This window comes from Myotis nattereri (assembly GCF_964212035.1).
Source record: "Myotis nattereri genome assembly, chromosome: 10".
NCBI classification, from domain to species: domain Eukaryota; kingdom Metazoa; phylum Chordata; class Mammalia; order Chiroptera; family Vespertilionidae; genus Myotis; species Myotis nattereri.
Window position 1 is genome coordinate 19,680,425 of NC_138085.1, and position 19,536 is coordinate 19,699,960.

The following is a 19,536-nucleotide window of genomic DNA, read 5'->3' on the forward strand; positions in this document are numbered from 1 at the left end:
ATGTTTCTCTCTCTCCCTCTGACCCTCTTTCTCTTTCTCTCACTCTTAAATCAATAAAATTATCAGGTGAGGATTAAAAGAAAAAGAAAAAACACAATACAATAATAAAGAAATAATACAATACAGTAATAGTCTATATCATGTTCAGTCCAGTTTCTCTTTATATTTACATTATAAATTTTCTAATCATTTTTCTAATTTAGGTCTTTAATCATTTGTTACCTATACTAGAGGCCCGATACATGAAATTCATGCACGAGTAGGCCTTCCTTCCCCCAGCTGCCAGCACCAGCTTCCCTCTGGGACCCGGGACCGGGCTGCTCCACAACCCTCCCCCCCAACCCCCCCAACCCCCTGGCCACCCTTTGCAGCCCTGGCTTTGTCTGAAAGGTCTTCCAGAAGGATGTTTGCTCTAATTAGCTCTTATTATTATAAATATATATCAATCAACCTTATGCAGTATTAGTTCATCTTTCTGGATTTATATACAGGTATATTTTATGTAACATTCTGGAACTTTTGTTTATATTATCATAAATTTTAAAATCTATCTACTTTGAGACAAATAGTTCTTTATTGATTTTAACTGCCCTGTAATATTTATTCATATGAGTATTTCAGAACTACGTATGTATTCCTTTTCTAGTGAACATTTACCATATTTTGTTGATTTTATTTATTATTATTTTTAAAATATATATATATATATATTTACTTCAGAGAGGAAGGGAGCTAGAGAGAGAGAAACATCAATAATGAGAGAGAATCATTGATCGACTGCCTCCTGCACACCTCACACTGGGGATTGAGCCTGCAACCCAGGCATATGACTAGGTTTCAGAGCAGACCTTGACTTCCTAGTTCATTGGTTGATGCTCAACCACTGAGCAACACTAGCTAGGCATATGTTGTTGATTTGCAAATGTGCAATAGGCCACATTTAAAATCATTTGAAATCCAAGTACAGTGCTAATAATAACACACATGGCCTTCATCTACTCTGTGTAGGACAAGGGTCCGCAAACTTCCTGTGTCAAGGGTTTGGTAGCAAATGGTTTGGGCTCTGTAGACAATCCCATCTTGGTCATAACTACTCAACTCTGCATTGTAACATGCAAGGAGCCAAAGACAATGTGTAAATGAATGTACATGTCTGCCTTCCAGTGAAACGGTAATTATGGACACCAAACATTAATTATGGACACCAAAATGTTAATTTCATATTATGTTTATGTATCAAAAATATTCTTTTCATTGTTTCCTAACCTTTAAAAAGTGAAAAAAATAATTCTTATCTCATGCGATATATATAAACAGGCAATAGTCCAGATTTCACCCACTGAGTATAACATCCTGACACCTGGTATGCAGATAATATAATGACATACCCTCCTTTATAACATCTATAAAAATTATTTCCTTCTTTAATATAAAACAATGAATAAAATAAGTCAAAAATTAAAAGCTCAGATATTCTACATGATGATAAGCAAACCAGTGACCTAATGAAAAATTCTGGCTCTCGACAGTGACTTGGTCAGAATGCAGAAGTGTCCTGTGTTGAAGTTATTCTGCAGGGACAGACTGTCAGGAAGCAATGCTGGGTGGATGAACTAACCCACACTACTGAGCACAGCAGGATGGCAGCAAGGAGCCCAGGGTGGCCTCCAGGTACTGCTCAGAGGCGCCAGCAGGTGGCGCGGCAGCAGCAAACTCGCCTGGCAGGCCAGCCTGAAGGATCTGGCCACAAGCTCCCACTTGGGTGAGGGGGACAGGCCTGGGGACCCCGAGTCACAGGACCCGCTGGGCTTCCTGGCTCGCACTGCTGCCTCATCCGGGTCCGCCAGGGTCCTGTGGGCGGAGGAGCCATTGGAGGCCGAGCCCAGCTGGTGTGGATGCCGCCCCTGCCACCAGACCAAGTGCATCTGCCTGGAGTCCAGGCCACCATCCTGCAGGCGCTCCTCTCCAGCATGTGGGCAAGATCCACTTGCACATCTGAGGGAGGAGCTGGAGCGGAAGCTGGTGAGGGGCAGCGCTGGACCAGACCACCTTCCTCAATGTCACCAAGGTGAGTGCCCTCCTGCTCACCTGCGCAGCGACTCCAGCCTAAAAGCCTAGTGGACCCCCCCACCCCCACCCCCACCCCACGCAACTGAGTGCGGGTTCCAGCCTATCTGGCACCTCCCAGGTGCTGGGACTTGGAGTGTCCCACGTGGTAGTGGCTGTTGTGGGCGGGAAGGGCTCATTCCAAGGGTGAACTTGGGCTTATCAGATATTTAAAACGCTTGGAAGATTGGGGTTTCCCTGGGCCTTGCTCTGTGGGGGCAGCCAAGGAGTCACGTTCCTGCAGAATGGGACTTGGAGAGCCCCTGGTTCCTGGGAGAAAGCAGGAGAGTGGAGAGGCTCCATCAAATCGCCACCTGGGACCAAGAGCCCCAGTGAGAGACCAATAGCCCCAGTGTGGGCGCCTTCCCTGTGCGGGGCTGGTCCCCTGTCATTCTGGGGCATGTGCTCCCTGGACCTGGAGGAGTGGTGGCTGCTGAGCTGACAGGAGGCAGCTGGGGACAGAGTTCCCGCCAGACCCCAGAAGGGCCCCCTGTCTATTAAGCCAGGCAGTGAGGGGTCCTGCTTCTCCAGGGCTTGTGTCTCAAGCCAGCGGACAAGACAGATCTGTAGTCCCCAGAAACTTAACTACCTGGTCAAATAGGGTATGTGTGTGTGTGTGTGTGTGTGTGTGTGTGTGTGTGTAGTGGGCGGGGCGTATGAGCGGGGGAGGGGGGAGAGGCGATCTGAGGGAAGGGAATGGGCATGGGCAGAGCTTATTCCAGGACTGGGAATATGTGTCTTGGGGGTGTAGTCACCATGTGAGCCCATATACAACTTGGTGTTTATTTAGCAGTGGCTTCAATGCAAGGATGATAATTAAATTGTGGTTGGTTGATTGGTTGGCTGGGTGGTTGGTTGGGTGGGTGGGAGGTTGGTTGGTTTGGTCTCAGAAGAAATAAGAGGTAGAGGCAATCGTCAGTCTTTACTTAGAGCCCATCAGTGGCCTGACTGGGTCTTGGCTGGTAGGGCCTGTCCTTCTTAGGCTGAGTTTGGAAGTGTTCTGAGAGAGATGGCAGCACGTCTCCCACCTGTGAGCTGAGGCTGGCATCCTTGCTGCCTAGCGGCTGGCTGTGCAAGGGGCTTAGTGGCAGGAATGATTCACACACAGCTCCCTTCCTCACTGGGGAGAATAGGTGACATGTGGCTCTCAGTCCTTGCACTAAACTAATGTCAGGTTGGGGCAGACCCTACATGGAAGTATTTCAGCTTCACAAACCATTTGAGTGAGTTAAATAACAACTCTTATGTTTTTTAATTTTTAAGGCAGAAAATACAGCCACATTTTAATTTGATGTTTACAAGAGTTGATTTTTACACCCCAAAAATTGGCTTCAGCTGAAGTTTTCCATACCTGGGAAGTTACTTGTTGAATTTTAATAAAAGTGACATATAGTGCTCAACACATCTGTATTTTCTGAGCCTTTTCAGACCAATACAAAGAATATGCAATTGATGTTTTAAAAAGATAATGCTAAATTTACTAATTTGGGTTATAGTACAGTTACTAAGAAATGTTTAATAGCATCTACCAAAATGTTATAGGATAAGGTTTACCGAGATTGTATATTTTTGAAATGAGCAGTATTATAAAACTGTGTTTACATTTTTGTGAAGTTTTGTACCACAAAGTTTAAAACAAGGAAAAGTTTATTATTGCTGAGATATTTAGGAACATTGTAGAAATCTGAACCTACAATTATTTTTTGAAGCGTTTGTAGAAACCTTATTTAAGAGGTCTAATTTTACCCTCATCCTATAGATGCAGCTAGGAGACCCAGAAAGGGTAAGTGAAATCCCCAAGACCACAAGCTATTAATAGCAGAGATCAAATGAGAACCCAGGGCAAGTGCTCATTCTATTTTTCCTGTCAGCCTCTGTAGACCCAGTTGAGGTTAGAACCATAGAGCTGTGACTTAGGAGATCTGAATCCTTTAAAAATCTTTTCTGTATACATATGTTTCTCTTAGGAGTCTTGATAGTATTATTTAATTACTAGAGTCCCAGTGCATGAATTGGTGCACATTGAAAGGAAATTAATTAGAAGAAATATTGTAAGATCACTATTTGCCCTTTCTCAATAATAGAAGTGTATACCAAATTCACGATCAACAATGACAGATGGAAACACATGCAACTGGCGCCAGAGAGATAGATAGATAGATAGATAGATAGATAGATAGATAGATATAGATATAGATGATGATATAGATGATATAGATGATATAGATATAGGTATAGATATAGATATAGTTATAGATATAGTTATAGATATAGATATATAGATATTTGCTTACTTAGACCTGCTTTTTGATTAGGTAAACTTTTTCCAGCTTGGTGAAGTGCCCTAATTTCTTTTTCAGGATATTGACAGCAAAACAGCATAAATACCAATATGAAAGCAGATTATTATTGTGGATCATGCAGAGATAACAAAGGGAGAAATATTTAACTATAACCCCGTTTGACTCTATTCCGTGCAGTGAGAAAACCTGAAGTCATGTTCAGGCTCTACCATTTCTTGCTTCTTTTCATTTGGGTCAATTTTTAAAACATTCTAAATCTCCATTTTCTGGCTAATGAAATGAAAACAGGATTCTACCGAGTCTCCTCTCTACCTATTCCGGGACTTCAGTGAGGATCAAATGAGATGAGGCACATGAAAACACTTCAAAGACATTTGGTGAAAGTGTAAAATGTTTGCACCTGGCTATAAAGCAAGTGGGTGAAGAAACTCCAAGGAGGCTAGTCGCTAGGGAGAGGAAGCCTGGCATTACTATGTGACATCATTACCTGGTGCCCACAGCCACCATTTCTGTGCTGGGCTGGCCTGTGGGCTTTGTGCCATGGGTTCGTGGCGGGGCCTGTGTCCCACTTGGGAAAAGCGGAGTGTTGCTTGTGGACTCTGGGTGCGCAGTGCCCTTCCTCTTTAAAGGGCCAGTTCAGGTCACAGCAGCTCCAGTATTGAACGTCTGCCCCTGTTGGTCAGTGCTCTTCATAGCGAGTGGTCAGGTGGTGGAATCCTTAGCACATTAGCCTTTTATATATATGGATTTGCAATAAGAAAGGCAAAAACCGTTTATAAAAAAGTTACTGTGGCTCATGTGTGAAGTTTATCAAATCTGAAACTTTACTGTAGATATCAGCCTTCCAATGAGGAAGTCTTCAAATACAGCCTGAGCTGTGGACCCTGAGGCATCCTGCCTAAGAGCCTCTCTTCAGGGTTGCTGACCCGCCCCATCCCCTACCGTGCCTCTAACCCCTGCCCATTATTTTTTCCAAGCTGACCCAGCATCTCCAAAGCCCAGTGTTCTCATTCAGGAGCTGTTGGAGTGCAAGAATGCATTTTAAAGGATATTTCACAACCCAAAGCACTTTTTAAGCTTCTCAAAGATAAGTGGATGGTCACTGAACATGGATGCAAAATGCGTTTTACACCAAAAAAAGTTACTTAAATGTGTTTTAGAAGATTTTTTTCATTATCAAAATAATATAGGATCATTAGAATTTTAAAAAGAATAGTATAAAGTAAAGGAAATCACTTCTTTCCACTATCCAAGGTTAACCACTGTCAACATTTCAAAGTATTTCCTTTTGTCTTTCGTACATTTATATATCTAGATACCTTTTTGAGGTGATACTATTAATTCATTTATATTAATATATGTTGTATTGACTTCAGAGAGGAAAGGAGAGCGAGGGAGAGAGGTAGTAGTAATATGAATGATGAGAACGAATCATTCATCACCTGCATCCTACATGCCCCCTACTAAGGATGGAGCCCCACGTACTCTGACAGGGACTCCATGTATGACCTCCTGGTTCATAGATCAAGGCTCAACCAGTGAGCACGCCTGCAGGGCAAGATGATACTATTTGTTATGTGTGTATCCTGATGTGTTTTCTCTTAGTTATGGTGTTTTCATTCCACTGCATCTATAACCACTGTTTTCCCGTTTATGAAGGCACTGTTTATTTTTCCAAGCTTTATTGAGAAATAATCAATATACACCACTGTATAAGTTTAAGGCAGACAAAAGGATGGTTTGATTTGCCTACATTGTGAAATGACTACCACAGTGGGTTCAGCTAACATGTACTGAAGATGTGACAAACCAAAATTGAAATCTCTAATGTAATTTGGGTTATTTTTTCTTCAAAGTCAAATCTACAATTGTTACTATTGCAAAAAAGAGCTTGTACTTGGAACTAAAGTGCAGGGTGTGGTGGGTCTGCAGGCTGGGGCTCTACTGCCCTGGCCCCTTGCACTTGAGCCCTGTGCCTGTTCACATGCAGATCCTTTCTCCTTCCAGACTTCACATGAGGCTGGTGATGGATGTGCTGCCCCTGCTGGACGGGTTCCACAGTCTGTCTTCCCACCACGGAGTGTCAGAGGTGAGAGCCCCCTGTGTAAGGCTGTGGAGCATATGAAGTTCAGAGTCACTTGTGTCTCAGCAGCTCTGGGGGTGACCTCAGCATCAGCATGCGCAGAGCCTATGCTGGCCTCCAGGGTGTGCTCTGTGCAGGTCCATCTCACCCACAGCTCCTCTCTCCCTGGATTTCAGCCACCTTCCTGGTCCTTCTGCTAGAAGCTCTGGTTCTCTCAGAACCTTACACTCCTCTCCACCCATGAGCTGTGTGGCAGCTTCATATAACAGGATGGTTTTCAGGGAAAACTGGCAAGAGAAAAAGAAGAAAAATAATCAGGAGTCGCCACAATACTTTGGAGTCCAGGGCCTGGCCAGGAGAGAAGGGGGAAGGGTCCAGGGCAGCCGCCACTCTGGCTCCAACAGGCCCCTGGTCCAGTCCTCTCTGAGCCATTCCCGTCCTGTGCACAGAGCAGTGCTAACACTCACTGCCTTCAAGACAAATCAGCTCACCACCGTGCTGGTCACTGGTCAGGTTCTCAATTCTCTCCCCACTCAGCCCACTGCTGCTCTCTCTGGAGTCCGCAGATACTATTCTCTCTGAGACCATGGTTGACATCATTGGGTGGACAGCTGGCCATTGGTCTGCTCCGTCTCGATGGCTCCAGAATGATGTGTTTCCTTCTTTTGAGAAGAAGAAAAAAGAGCAAGAATATGGGTCTGGACAGCAAGTAGCCTTTCTGTAGAAATGCATGGACAGTGAGTTTTTTACTCTTAGTACTTTGAAGTGCTATGTGGATTGGCACGAGGTACTTTTATTTTATTATTCTTTCTGGATGTTCTTCCTGAAGGTGACTGAGTTGGCTGGCTGCACAGGTAAAGGAACAAGAGGGTGAGTGTGCTGCCCTGTGTGCCAAGTAGCAAGGAGTTTGTGCTGTTCTGCATTTCTGAGCCTCTCTCACCATGTGAATCAGCTCTGGCCAGAGGCAAGGATAGCCATGAGTGGCTGCTCCCAGCCCATCCTGACACCACTCGTCTGTCCCACCTCTACACCAGTGAGCTGTGCTCATTGCCAGCTAAGTCCACAAGCCAGGGGAGCCCTGGAGCCCTGAGTCACTGCGTGCAGAGCATGAGCAATGGTGGCTCCCTGGCCCACATCATGGACCAAAAAGAGCAAGATTTTATGGGGTACAGACACTGAAAAGGGCTTCATGACAGCCCTACATTATTACCCTAATGGTACAGGTTTGGATGGACAATGACAAACTCCCTACTTGACCACAGAGTAAAGTACCAAACCTTTAATGCGTGACACTCCGTCTCTCATCTATGTTTCACCCCTTTAAATAGGGATGTGTTGATTTCATCCACCAGCATTACTTCTTCCATCTGGCATTCAAGTTGACAGGAAAATTGGAGCCATCTATGGAAGGAGAGAGCATATGAAGACAGGGTATTATTTTTAGTTCATTTTGAGCACCACTCTGTCGAGTACAAAGAGAAAAATTATTTATCTTTCCTGACCTTTAACAGGGCATAGGTAGCTTTTCTACAGTTGAGATATGTAGATGATTAAAAGGCACCTGCTTCCAAGGACAATGCTGCCTTCCTTCATCCTTGTCCTTGGGTTGCGTCACTCCTGGGCCCTGTGCCCAGGTCCCAACCAAGACAACGAAAAGTGAATCTGCTCTGTCGACGAGACCCTGGCCCAGCGTTCCTGGAATGGCACAAAAGGCCCATCCTTGTCACTTGGTTGATGTGATTTAATGAAGCAGAGGGTCACTGTGGGAGATTTGCACTACCTGCGTTGTGTTTTGTGAGATGGTTAAAAGGTTTGAAGCTCCTTTCAGAAACCAGGTGGCACAGTGAAGGAGCTGTTCCCCCCAGTGATCGCATTAGAGGTGGCTGAGACACAGCAGCTGTATTTAAAGCTGTGGAAGCTTCATGATGGGATGAGAACTTAACTGTGTAGGTCACTGGTCTGGATGGTGGCCCTCAATCCCACTGACCACCAGTTCCTGTGGGCAATTCCTTATCCTCAGCCCTGACCCCAACTGGACCTGCTGGACCAGATTCCCTGGGGCAAGACCACCAAATCTGGTTGTCGCCCCTTTTAGTTTTGAACCTGTTAAAAATATAATTGTAGATTCCATTATTTATAAGAGATAACGCAGAGGTAGCCCATGGAATCTGACCTGGTTTCCCTCAATAATATCTTATAAAAATCTCACAACCAGGATATTCACAGTGACCCAATCGCCCATGTAGGGCCGATAGAAAACAGCTCTACCTGATTCTCCCACACCCAGGACAGAGCCTTCTATTTTTTTTTTTGGTATATTATTATCACAGTAATATATACACAATGAAATTTACCATTTTAACTATTTTTCAGAGCACAGTCCAGTGGTGTTAAGTGGTCCTTAACACAACTTAACAATCATATTGTTGTGCTGCCCTTACCACCATCGGCTCCATCACTGTTCTCATCTTCTCCAACTGAAGCTCTGTCCCCACTAAACAGCAACTCTGCATCCACTCCCCCATTACTGGTACCCTCCATCTTACCTCTATGACTCTGATGGCTCTAGGGACCTCATGTGAGTGGGATCACACACTATTTGTCCTTTTGTGACTGGCTTATTTCATTGAGCATCATGTCTTCAGGGTCCATCCAGGTTGTAGCATGTGCCACAATGGCCTCTTTTTCTAAATTGAATATATTGGGGTGGGATTGGTAATGAAATCATGTAGCTTTCAGGTATACAGTTCTGTAATACATCACCTGTATGTTGAAGTATGTATCTCACCTCCCTCCCCTCTTACCCCAGGTCAGGTCTCCTTCCATCACAATTTATCCTTTCTAAGCCCTCTTCTACACACACCCCTCTCTCTGTGATAATCACCAAACTGCTGTCTGTGTCTATAAGTCTTTTCTTTGCTTAATCCCTTCACCTTTTCCCCCTAGTCCCCCAACCTCCTCCCCTCTGACAGTATTCAGTCAGTTTTCTGCACCTATGAGTCTGTTTCTATTTTGATTGTAGTTTGTTTTGTTCATTAGATTCCGCATATAAGTGAAACCGTAAGAAACTGGTATTTCTCTGATTGGCTTACTTCACTTCACTTAGCATAATACTCACCGGCTCCATCCATGCTGTTGTAAAAGGTAAGACTTCCTTCATTTCCTTTTTGCGTGTGTGGGTGAGTCGTATTCCGTTGTGTTACTGTACCACAGCCTTTTCTCCACTTATCTGCTGCTGGGCACTTGGGCTGCTGTGAAATCTTCGCTATTGTAAGTAATGCTGCAGTGAACATAGCATTGCATATATTCTTTCCGATCAGTGTTTCAGGTTTCTGCAGATATATTCTCAGAAGTGGAAATGTTAGCTCATAAAGCAGTTCTGTTTTTAATTTTTGAGGTAACTTCATACTACTTTCCACAGTGGTTGCACCAATCTGCATTCCCACCAAGAGTACACGAGAGTTCTCTTTTCTCCACATATTCACCAGCACTTGATGTTTATTGATTTATTGATGATAGCCATTCTGACAGATGTGAGGTGATACCTCACTGTGATTTTAATTTCCATTTCCGTAATGATTAGTGATGCTCAGCATCTTTTCATTTGTGTAATAATCATCTGCAGATCCTCGCTGGAGAAGTGTCTGTTTAGGTTCTTTGCTCATTTTTAAATTGGATTGTTTAATTTTGTTATGATGCTGAGTTTTTTAAGTTCTTCATAAATTTTGGATATTAAACTCATCAGATGTATCATTGGCAAATATGTTCTCCCCTTCAGTGGGTTGTCTTTTCATTTTGTTGGTGGTTTCCTTTGCTGTGCAACAACTTTTTAGATTGATGTAGTCCCATTTGTTTTTTCTTTTGCTTCTGTTGCCCAAATAGATATATCAGAATAAAAAATATTTCTATGAAAATTTATTGCCTTTATTTTCTTCTAGAATTTTTACGGTTTCAAATCTCACTTTCAAGTCTTTAATCCAGTCTGCGTTTATTCTTCAATATGGTGTAAGAAGGTAGTCTGCATTCATTTATTTTTCTACTTATGTGTCCAATTTTCCCAATAGCATTTATTGAGTGGACTATCTTTACCACATTTATATTCTTGTGTCCTTTGTCAAATATTAATTGACCATAAATGTATGGGTTTATTTCTGGACTTTTTGTTCTGTTCCACAGGTCTTAATGTCTGTTTTATGCCAGTACCATACTATATTTATTACTATGGCCTCGTAGTATAGTTTGTTATCAGGTAGCATGATTCCTCCCACTTTGTTCTTTCTCAAGATTACTCTGGCTATTGGTTTGGTTTATTTTGTTTGTTTTGTGTGTGTGTGTGTGTGTGTGTGTGCGTGTGTGTGTGTGTTGGGTTTCTTGGTGGTGGTTTTTTGTTTTTTTTTTGTACTTCCATATAAATTTTTTGTGATATTTGTTGTAGCTCTCTGAATTACGTCATTGGACATTTGAAAGTTGTTAATTCTTCCTGTCTTTGAACACCATATGTACTTTTATTAATTTGTATCTTCTTCAACTTCTTCCTGTCTTTCTTCCTTTCTTTCAGTTTCTTCGTTTCTTTCACTTTCTTCTTTCTTCCACTTCTTTCTTTCTTTCTTTCTTTCTTTCTTTCTTTCTTTCTTTCTTTCTTTCTTTCTTCCTTTCTTTCTTCCTTTCTTTCTTCCTTTCTTTCTTTCTCTCTCTCTCCCTCTCTCTCTCTCTCTCTCTCTCTCTCTCTCTCTTTCTTTCTTTCTTTCTTTCTTCTTTCTTCTTTCTTCATGATCTTTATTATGTTCAGGTGAATTCCCTCTATTCACCTCAACAGGTGGCATGGGTGAACCTGCAACCCAGGTACATGCCTTTGACTGGGAATCGAACGCATGATCCTTTATTGTGGTCAAATAAATATAAGATTTAGAGTTTTAACCACATTTAAGTATACATCAAGTATATTGACATGCAATTCTCACCACCATGTATCCCCAAATTTGTATTTATTTATTCATTTTTGCTTTTCATGGCTTTTATCTCTGTTAATAAATTTATTGGGGCAGGGTGGTTTTAGGTGTGTACAATTCAGTAATAGGTCACTTGTAGGTCAGTTTTTTCTAATTGACTTCTAGTTTTATACAGTTATGATCAGAAAAGATTCTTGATATGATTTCAATCTTCTTAAATTTACTGAGACTGTTTTTGTGCCCTAACATGTGGCCTATCTAGATAATGTTGCACGTCCACTTAAAAAGAATGTATATTCTACTGCTTCAGGGTGAAATGCTCTGAAGATACCAATTAAATCCATTTGATCTATTGTGTTATTTCTGTGCACTCTTTTTTTTTTTTTAAAGACTAGGTGTGAGGCCGCCCTGTGCAAGGGTGAGGCAGCGCCCAAGTCTTCCCCCCCCGCCTTCTCCCTCCCCCCCCAGCCCCCGCCCATCTCCCTCCCCCCCCAGCCTCTGCCCGTCTCCCTCCGCCCCCACCCACAGGGGCCCCAGCCCAGGAGGAGGTCAGGGCCCAAGTCTCCCTCCCACCTTCTCCCTCCCCCCCCAGCCCCCGCCCGTCTCCCTCCCCCCCCAGCCACCGCCCATCTCCCTCCACCCCCACCCGCAGGGGCCCCAGCTCAGGGGAGCCAGGGGAGCCAGGGGAGCCTAGGGGAGCCAGGGGAGCATGTCACATGCTAGGGGGAAGGGAACGCTTCACTGATTTCAGTGTCACCCTTGTGCAGGGGCCACCCTAATCTCCTCTGTATCATTCCAGCTTTACTATATGTGCTGCTGCTGCTGTGGAGTCCAGCACCAGGCCACTCTTTGCTTCTTGATTTTCTGTGTGGAAGATCCAGCCATTGATGCCAGTGGGATGTTCAAATCCCCTACTACGTCTGTATTATTGTTGAACTCTCCATTTATGTACATCAGGATTTGATTTACACATTTACTTGCTCTTATGTTGAAGAAATACATGTTTGCAAGGGTTATATCCTCTTGTTGGATTGCTCTCTTTATCATTCTGTGGTGTCCATTCTTATCGCTCAATACAGCCTTTGTTTTAAAGTCTATTTTGTCAGCTATAGGTTTACCTCCCCGGCTTATTTTTCATTTGTATTTGCATGAAATACCTTTTGCCATCCCCTTGCTTTTTGTCTGTATATCTTTCATTCTGAGGTAGGTCTCTTGTTGACTGCATATATATGGTTCTTGATTTCTTATCGATTCAGCTACCATGTCTTTTAATTGCAGCAGTCAAGCCACTTACATTTAAAGTGATTGTTTGTAGATATGTTTTATTCTTTTAACTCTGTTTCCCTTTTATTCCTTCTTGATAGTTCTTATACTAATGGTTTGGTGGTAACACACTTCTTTTGCTGTTTCTTGTCTGGGAAGCTCTTTATTTCTCCATCAATTTTAAATGACAGCCTTGCTGGGTAAAGTAGTCTCGGTTGAAGGTCCTAGCTTGTCATTATTTTGAATATTTTGTGCCAATCCCTACTGGCCTGGTATGTTTTTGTAGAGAAATAAGCTGACAATCTTATGGGAGCTCCCTTGTAGGTAACTGACCATCTTTCTTTTGTTGCTTTTAAGATGTCCTGTCTTTAATCTTTGTCATTTTCATGATGATGTGTCCTGGTGTCAAGCCTTTTTGGATTCATCTTGTTTGGGACTCTGTGCTTCCTGGACTTGTGTGTCTCTTCCTTCACCAGGTTAGGGAAGTGTTCGGTCATTATTTCTTTTAATATGGTGTAGTCCCTTAACCTTTCTTTTGTCCTTGTACTCCTATAATGTGGATGTTGTTAATGTTTCATGTTGTCCCAAAAGTCCCCTAAACAGTCCTCATTTTTAAAAGTTCTTTTTTTCTTTTTGCTGCTTTTGTCTTCTGTGACCCTGTCTTCCAAATCACTCATTTGATTCTCTCCTTAATCAAATTATTTATTTTCTCTAGTGTATTCTTCATTTCAAAGATTTTACTCTTTATTTCTGACTGGATCTTTTATATGGCTTAAATGTTCTTTTTCATGCCTACTATCAGTTTTCAAGTTCCCACTGATTTCATCCATTCTTCACCTAACTTCAATTAACTATCTGGAATATTGCTTGCCTCACTTTGTTTAGCACTTTTTCGGATGTGTCCCCTGTTCTTAAATTTGGGGCCTGTTTCTTTGCATTTTGGCTGCCTCTGTGTGTTTGTTTCTTTGTATTAAAATCCAGGTCTTGGTAGTGTGGCTTCGTGTAGTAGGAGTCCTGTGGAACCCAGTGGCAATTTCTTCTTGATCATCTGAGTTGAGTGCTCCAGGGATGTCCCGTGTGTGTTATGTGAACCTTCCTGTGGCAGTTGATTCTTGATGGCTGTTGGCCCATTCATGTACTGATTCGATGCTCAGGCTAGTTGGCTGTGACCACAGTGTACCCTGCCTACAGTGTAGTGTATGAGCTGCTGACAGGTGTTGACCACGTGGAGCGCAATTTATCTCAGCGGGGTCTGGTGCCTGCCTAGATCTCTCTTTGGATATGCCGCTTCTGAGGCTAATTGTATCCTTCTCTGATGTGCTCTGAAGCTGGCTATCGGCTTGTTGGTCCTGGGGCTTCCTGGGAGGGACTCTGGTGCCGAACAATGTCAGATGCTTGATGTGACTCTCCCAGGGCAATCTATTTGCATCTACAAAGCAATTCACAATTTGTGACAGCCTCTGCTGAGGCCCAGTGAGCACAGGAAGGTCCAAGCAGGGCACCAAAGCTGGCTTTGACTAGCACTGAGCCTGGGGACAGGTCAGCAAAAGTCCCAGAGCACACCATGTTCTGCCTCCCTGTTTGCCTCCATCTGCCGGGTGTCTGTTTCTCTCAGTTAATGAAAGAGTCTCTGGAAGCACTCAAGTTGCATGAGGTAGGTTCTCAGGGAGTCCCCAGGTAGAGGTGAGTGGTGTTCACCAGATGGATGCAGGTTCAAGCTCAGTGTCAGTGTTGGGTCTGAGGCCACTCAGCAAATGTCCCAGGGTATACCACGTCCAGCTGCCACCCGCTGGGTCCTCACACATCTTTGAGCAGTGTACAGAAGACACAGACCTGGCATTGTTTGTAGGAGGAGAATGAAAAATCAAAAGAGGCTGCTTCCCAGGATTGAAGATGTCTGGAATCTGTAGTCTGAGATCAGCCGTGTGAGCTTAAGGGCTTTGCAGAGGGTCTGTGGATTCTCAAAGGCCAGAGAGCTGCTTCCTGTTGTAGATGACTCATGGATCCCCTGGGATGCCACAGGGGAGTGAGAGCATGGTGGGATCATGCAGGTGCAATCCAGCCATCATGTAGTGAAAAGTAGAGTCCCCTCATGGGTGGCTGATTTCAGCAGATTCATCCCTCCATTTCTGTCCTAAGAGAACTGGAGCTCTCTCCAGACTTCCGACCACATGCATGCTCACTGGCTTCCTGGGCAGCACTGTCCCTGCCTTCTTTCCTCAAGGCTGGGCGAGCCAGGCTGGCTGGAGTGTAGGGAAGGGAGGATAGAGGTCCGTTTGGAGGGTTGAAATGCTGTGAGAACTTTTAAGGTTTAAATTGATTTTCTCTGTGTCTGCTCCCACACTACAACTAAGCAGCCAAAGTGATGCTTAGCTCACTCTCAAGGAAGCACAGTTCTGCCCTGCACCAGTGCCACACCTCACCAGAGCAGTGAAGGGAGCTACTGGAGGAAGAAGACAGGGCATTCCTCTCCCAGCAGTGTAACACCCTCACAGGCATGATTCTGTCTGGAGAGCTGACCCCTGCTGGAGCGCTTAAGGCTTTTAGGCACAGAGTGTAATGATCTGATTTATATTTTTTAAAGATCACTCTGATTTGCATTTGCATTTTTATTAAAAATTACTTCTTTAATTTTTTTTTCAATTAGGGATGACATTCAATATTAGTTTCAAGTGTACAAAATAGTGGTTAGACATTTATATAACATATAAAAGCATCTCCTGATAAGTGTAGCATGGGATATCTTTGAAAAGGGTATTAATCCTATTCACGAGGGCTCCACCCTCATAACCTAATCAACCTCAAAAGACCCACCTTTTATTTATTTTTAATCAACCTTATTTGGGTGACATTCATTAATAAAATTGCATAGGTCAGGTGTGCAATTCTCTAATGCAGCATTTGTATATCGCATTGTGTGCTCACTGGCTTCAGGTCAAGTCTCCTTCCATCACCATTTATCCCCCCTATGCCCTCGTCTCCCTCCCCTCCCTGTCACCCACCAACCTTAGCCCCTACTCCCCACACGCCACCCCCACCCGCCACCCCGCACCCCACACCCCCAGCCCCGACCTGCCTCACCACATCCCCAACGCACAGCCCCCATCTGCCACCCCCAACTCCCCTCCCGCCAGCTCTCATCCCCCAACACTACCCCTCACCCCCACCTCCCACTCTTACCCCCAACCCTACTCCCCACCGGCCCCCCCATCACGCACCCCACACCTCCCATCCTCCACCCCCAACTTCCCAGCCCCCACCCCCCACCCCCCTTCCCCTGCTTGTGATTTGACATTTGAAATGATATTTGAGATGTGTCTTGAGAGCACGGGTCGGATTTAGACAGATGAAGAAGGTGAGAATATGCTTCAGGTACAGAGAGTGGACATTCGGCCTGGAGGCAGGAGAGATGAACACTGGACAGACCAGAGCATATGCCCCTCAGATGCCTGTGAGTGAGGGGTCAGGGCAGGGAAACAGAAGACCCTGCATGGAGGGAAAGGGCAGAGGGATAAGCGGACCAACCACAGAGTGGTCAGAGCAGGAGAGACAGCAGCCCCTCCATGGGAAGGCAGGGCAGCAGGGTCAGGGGACCAGGGGAGGGGCCGATGGACAGGTATGAGAGGGAATGCTGCCAAGGGGCAGGGCTGGGGGCAAGGGCTCCACCATGGGGAACAAGGAACTCTCCATAGAGGGGTCTGTTTCCCCTGTTACCTATCTCTACTCCCATGTCCCCCGTTCCCTGGCCCCTCCATGGATGGTGCCCTAACCCCCCTATCTTGCTCAGACTATGTGGAGTCCTTTGCCCTCCCTGCCCTGCTACCTCCCTGGAGGATGCCCTCTCCCCCCTGCCCTGCCATCTATTTCAGGACCTGTGCTAAAATCCTTGCTGTCTCAAAGTAGGCCTCCCTATCCCCCCAGCCTCTCCTCTCCATGGAGGCTTCCCTATTCCCTCTCATGCATGCCCTGTCCCTCCATGTAGGATTCTGTCCTCTCCCTGCCCTTCTCCCTCAAACTGGGGCTCCCTTTCTCCACTGCTTGCCCCCTCAAAGTGAGGTTCTCTGTCCCCCTGCCGTGCCCCCTCCATGAAGGAAACCTTCCTCCCTGACCCTCCCCCTCAAAGTTGGGTTCTCTACACCCCTGCCATGCCCCATCCATGGAGGGTACCTTCTCCTCCCTGCCCCTCCCCCTAAAGTTGGGATCCCTGTCCCCCTGCCCTGCTCCCTCAATGGATAGTTCTGTCTCCTCTGTGCCCTGCTCTCTCAAAGTGAGGTCCCCTTTCCTCCTGCCCTACCCTCTGCATGGGGATTACCTGTCCAACTGCCCTGCCCCCTCCCCATAGAGGTTTCCTGGTCTCCCCTCTCCTCCCTGCCCTGCCCCCTATAATTGGGGTTCCCTTCCTTCCTGTCCTCCCCACTGCATGGAGGGTTTCCTGTACCCACTATTCCATCCCTGCAAGTGCAGTTCCTTGTCCCCCAGCTCTAACTCCTTTCTGAAGGTTTCCCTGGCCCCCTGCCCTGCCCCCTCCATGAAGGTTTCCCTGTCTCCTGCCCTCCACCCTCTATGGAGAGTCCCCTCTCCTACCTGCCCTGTCCCCTCCCTGGAGTGTGCCCTCGCCCCCCTGCCCTGTCCCATCCATGGAGGGTTTCCTGTTCCTCTGCTCTGCCCCCTCCAAGGAGGGTCCCCTCCCTCCCTGTCTGGCCCATCCCTGTTGGGTTACCTGGCAAGCCCCCCCCCCCCTCGAGTCCTGCCCCCTCCATGGAGGGTTCCCTGCCCCACCTGTTCTGTACCCTCCATGGAGGTTTCCCTGTCACCACTGCCCTGCCCCCTCCCTGGAGGGTCCCCTCTCCTCCGTGCCCAGTCTACTCCAAGGAGTATGCCCTCTCCCCCCAGCCCTGTCCCATCCACGGAGGGTTACCTTATCCTCTGCTCTGCCCTCTCCATGGAGGGTCCCTTCTCCTCCCTGCCTTGTCCTCTCCAAGGAGAGTTCCCTCTCCTCTCTGCCCAGTCCACTCCATGAAAGTCCCCACTTTCCCTGCCCTCCCTCCTCCATGGAGAGTCCCCTCTCCTCTCTGACCGGCCAATCCTTGGAGGGTCCCATGTTGCCAGTCCCCACTGCCCTGCCCCATCAATGGAGAGTTCCCTGTTCCCCAAAACCCCTGCACTTCCCCCTCCATATAGAGCACCCATTACCACTATCCTTCCCTTCCTTGGAGGGTCCCTGCTCCTCCCTGCCCTGTTTGTTACCTCCACGGAGGGTCCCATCTCCTCTTTAGCTATAACATCCATGGAGGGTCTCCTCACTCTCTGTCCTCTTCCCTCCATGGAGGATACCCTGCTCCACTGCTCTGTCTCCTGCATGAAGGGTCCCTACTTCCCCTGCCCTCCCTTCTTCATGCAGTGTCCCCTCTCCTCCCTGCCCAGCCCATCCTTAGAGGGTTCCCTGTATCCCTTCCCCATAGCCCTGCCCCCTCCATGGAGGGTCCCCTATTCTCCCTTCCCTGTCCCCTATGCTCCCCCCTCCATTGAGGGTACCTTCTCCTCCTTGACCCATCTCCTCCTTGGAGGTTCCCATCTCCTCCCTGCCCTTCCTCTCCCTGGAAGGATCCTTCTCCTCCCTGCTCTACCCCCTTTATTGAGGGTCCCTTCTCCTCCATGGCATGTCCCCTCCATGGAGTGTCCCCTCTCCTCCCTGCCCTGTCCCCTCCATGGAGGGGTCCCCCCTCCTCCCTGTCTGGCCCATCACTCTAGGTATCCCTTTCCCCGTCTCTGCCCTCTCCTCCCTGCCCTGTACCCTCCATGGAGGGATCCTTCTCCTCCCTGACCCATGCCCTCCGTGGAGGGTCCCTACTCCTCCCTACCTGTTCCCTCCATGGAGGGTTCCCAAAACCCTACTGTCCCCCTGCATGGAGAGTACCTTCTCCTCCGTGACCCGTCCCCTCCATGGAGGTTCCCATCTCCTCCCTGTCTTGTCCCCTCCATGGAGGGTCCTCTCTCCTCCCTGTCTGTCCCCTTCATGGAGAGTTCCCATCACCCTACAGTCCCCCCTGCATGGAGGGTCCCAATTCCTCCCTGCCCTTCTCCATCATGGAGGGTCCCCTCTCTTCCCTGCCCTTCCCCTCCATGGAGGTATCCTTCTCCTCCCTGACCCATCCCCTCTATTGAGGGTCCCCACCCCTCCTTGCCTGTTCCCTCCATGGAGGGACCCCTCTGCTGCCTACGTGTCCCTGAAAGGAGGGTCCCCTCTTCTCCTGGCCCATCACCTCCATGGAGTTTCCCCTCGCACCCATGCCTGTCCCCTCCATGGAAGTTTCCCTGTCCCCACTGCCCTGCACCCTCCATGGAAGGTCCCATCTTCTCCCTACCCTTGCCGCCTCCATGGAGGGTCCCATCTCCTCCCTGCTCTCTCCCCTCTATGGAGGGTCCGCTCTCCTCCCTAACTGTCGCCTCCATGGAAGGTTCCCCACTGCCCTGCACCCTCCATGGAGGGTCCCATTTCGTCCCTGCCCTTTACCCTCCATGGAGGATCCCCACTCCTCCCTGCCTGACACCTCCATGGAGGTTCCCCCTCCTCCCTGCCTGTCCCCTCAATGGAGGGTTCCCATTCCCCATGGCCCTGCACCCTCCATGGAGGGTGGCCTTTCGTCCCTGCCCTGTACCCTCCATGGAGGATTCCCTTTGCTCCTGGCCCTGTCCCCTCCATGGAGGGTCCCCTCTCCTCCCTGCCTGTCCCTCCATGGAGGGTTCCTAGTCCCCACTGCCCTGCATCCTCCATGGAAGGTCGCTTCTCCCTATCATGTCCCCTCCATGGCGGGTCCCCTCTCCTCCCTAC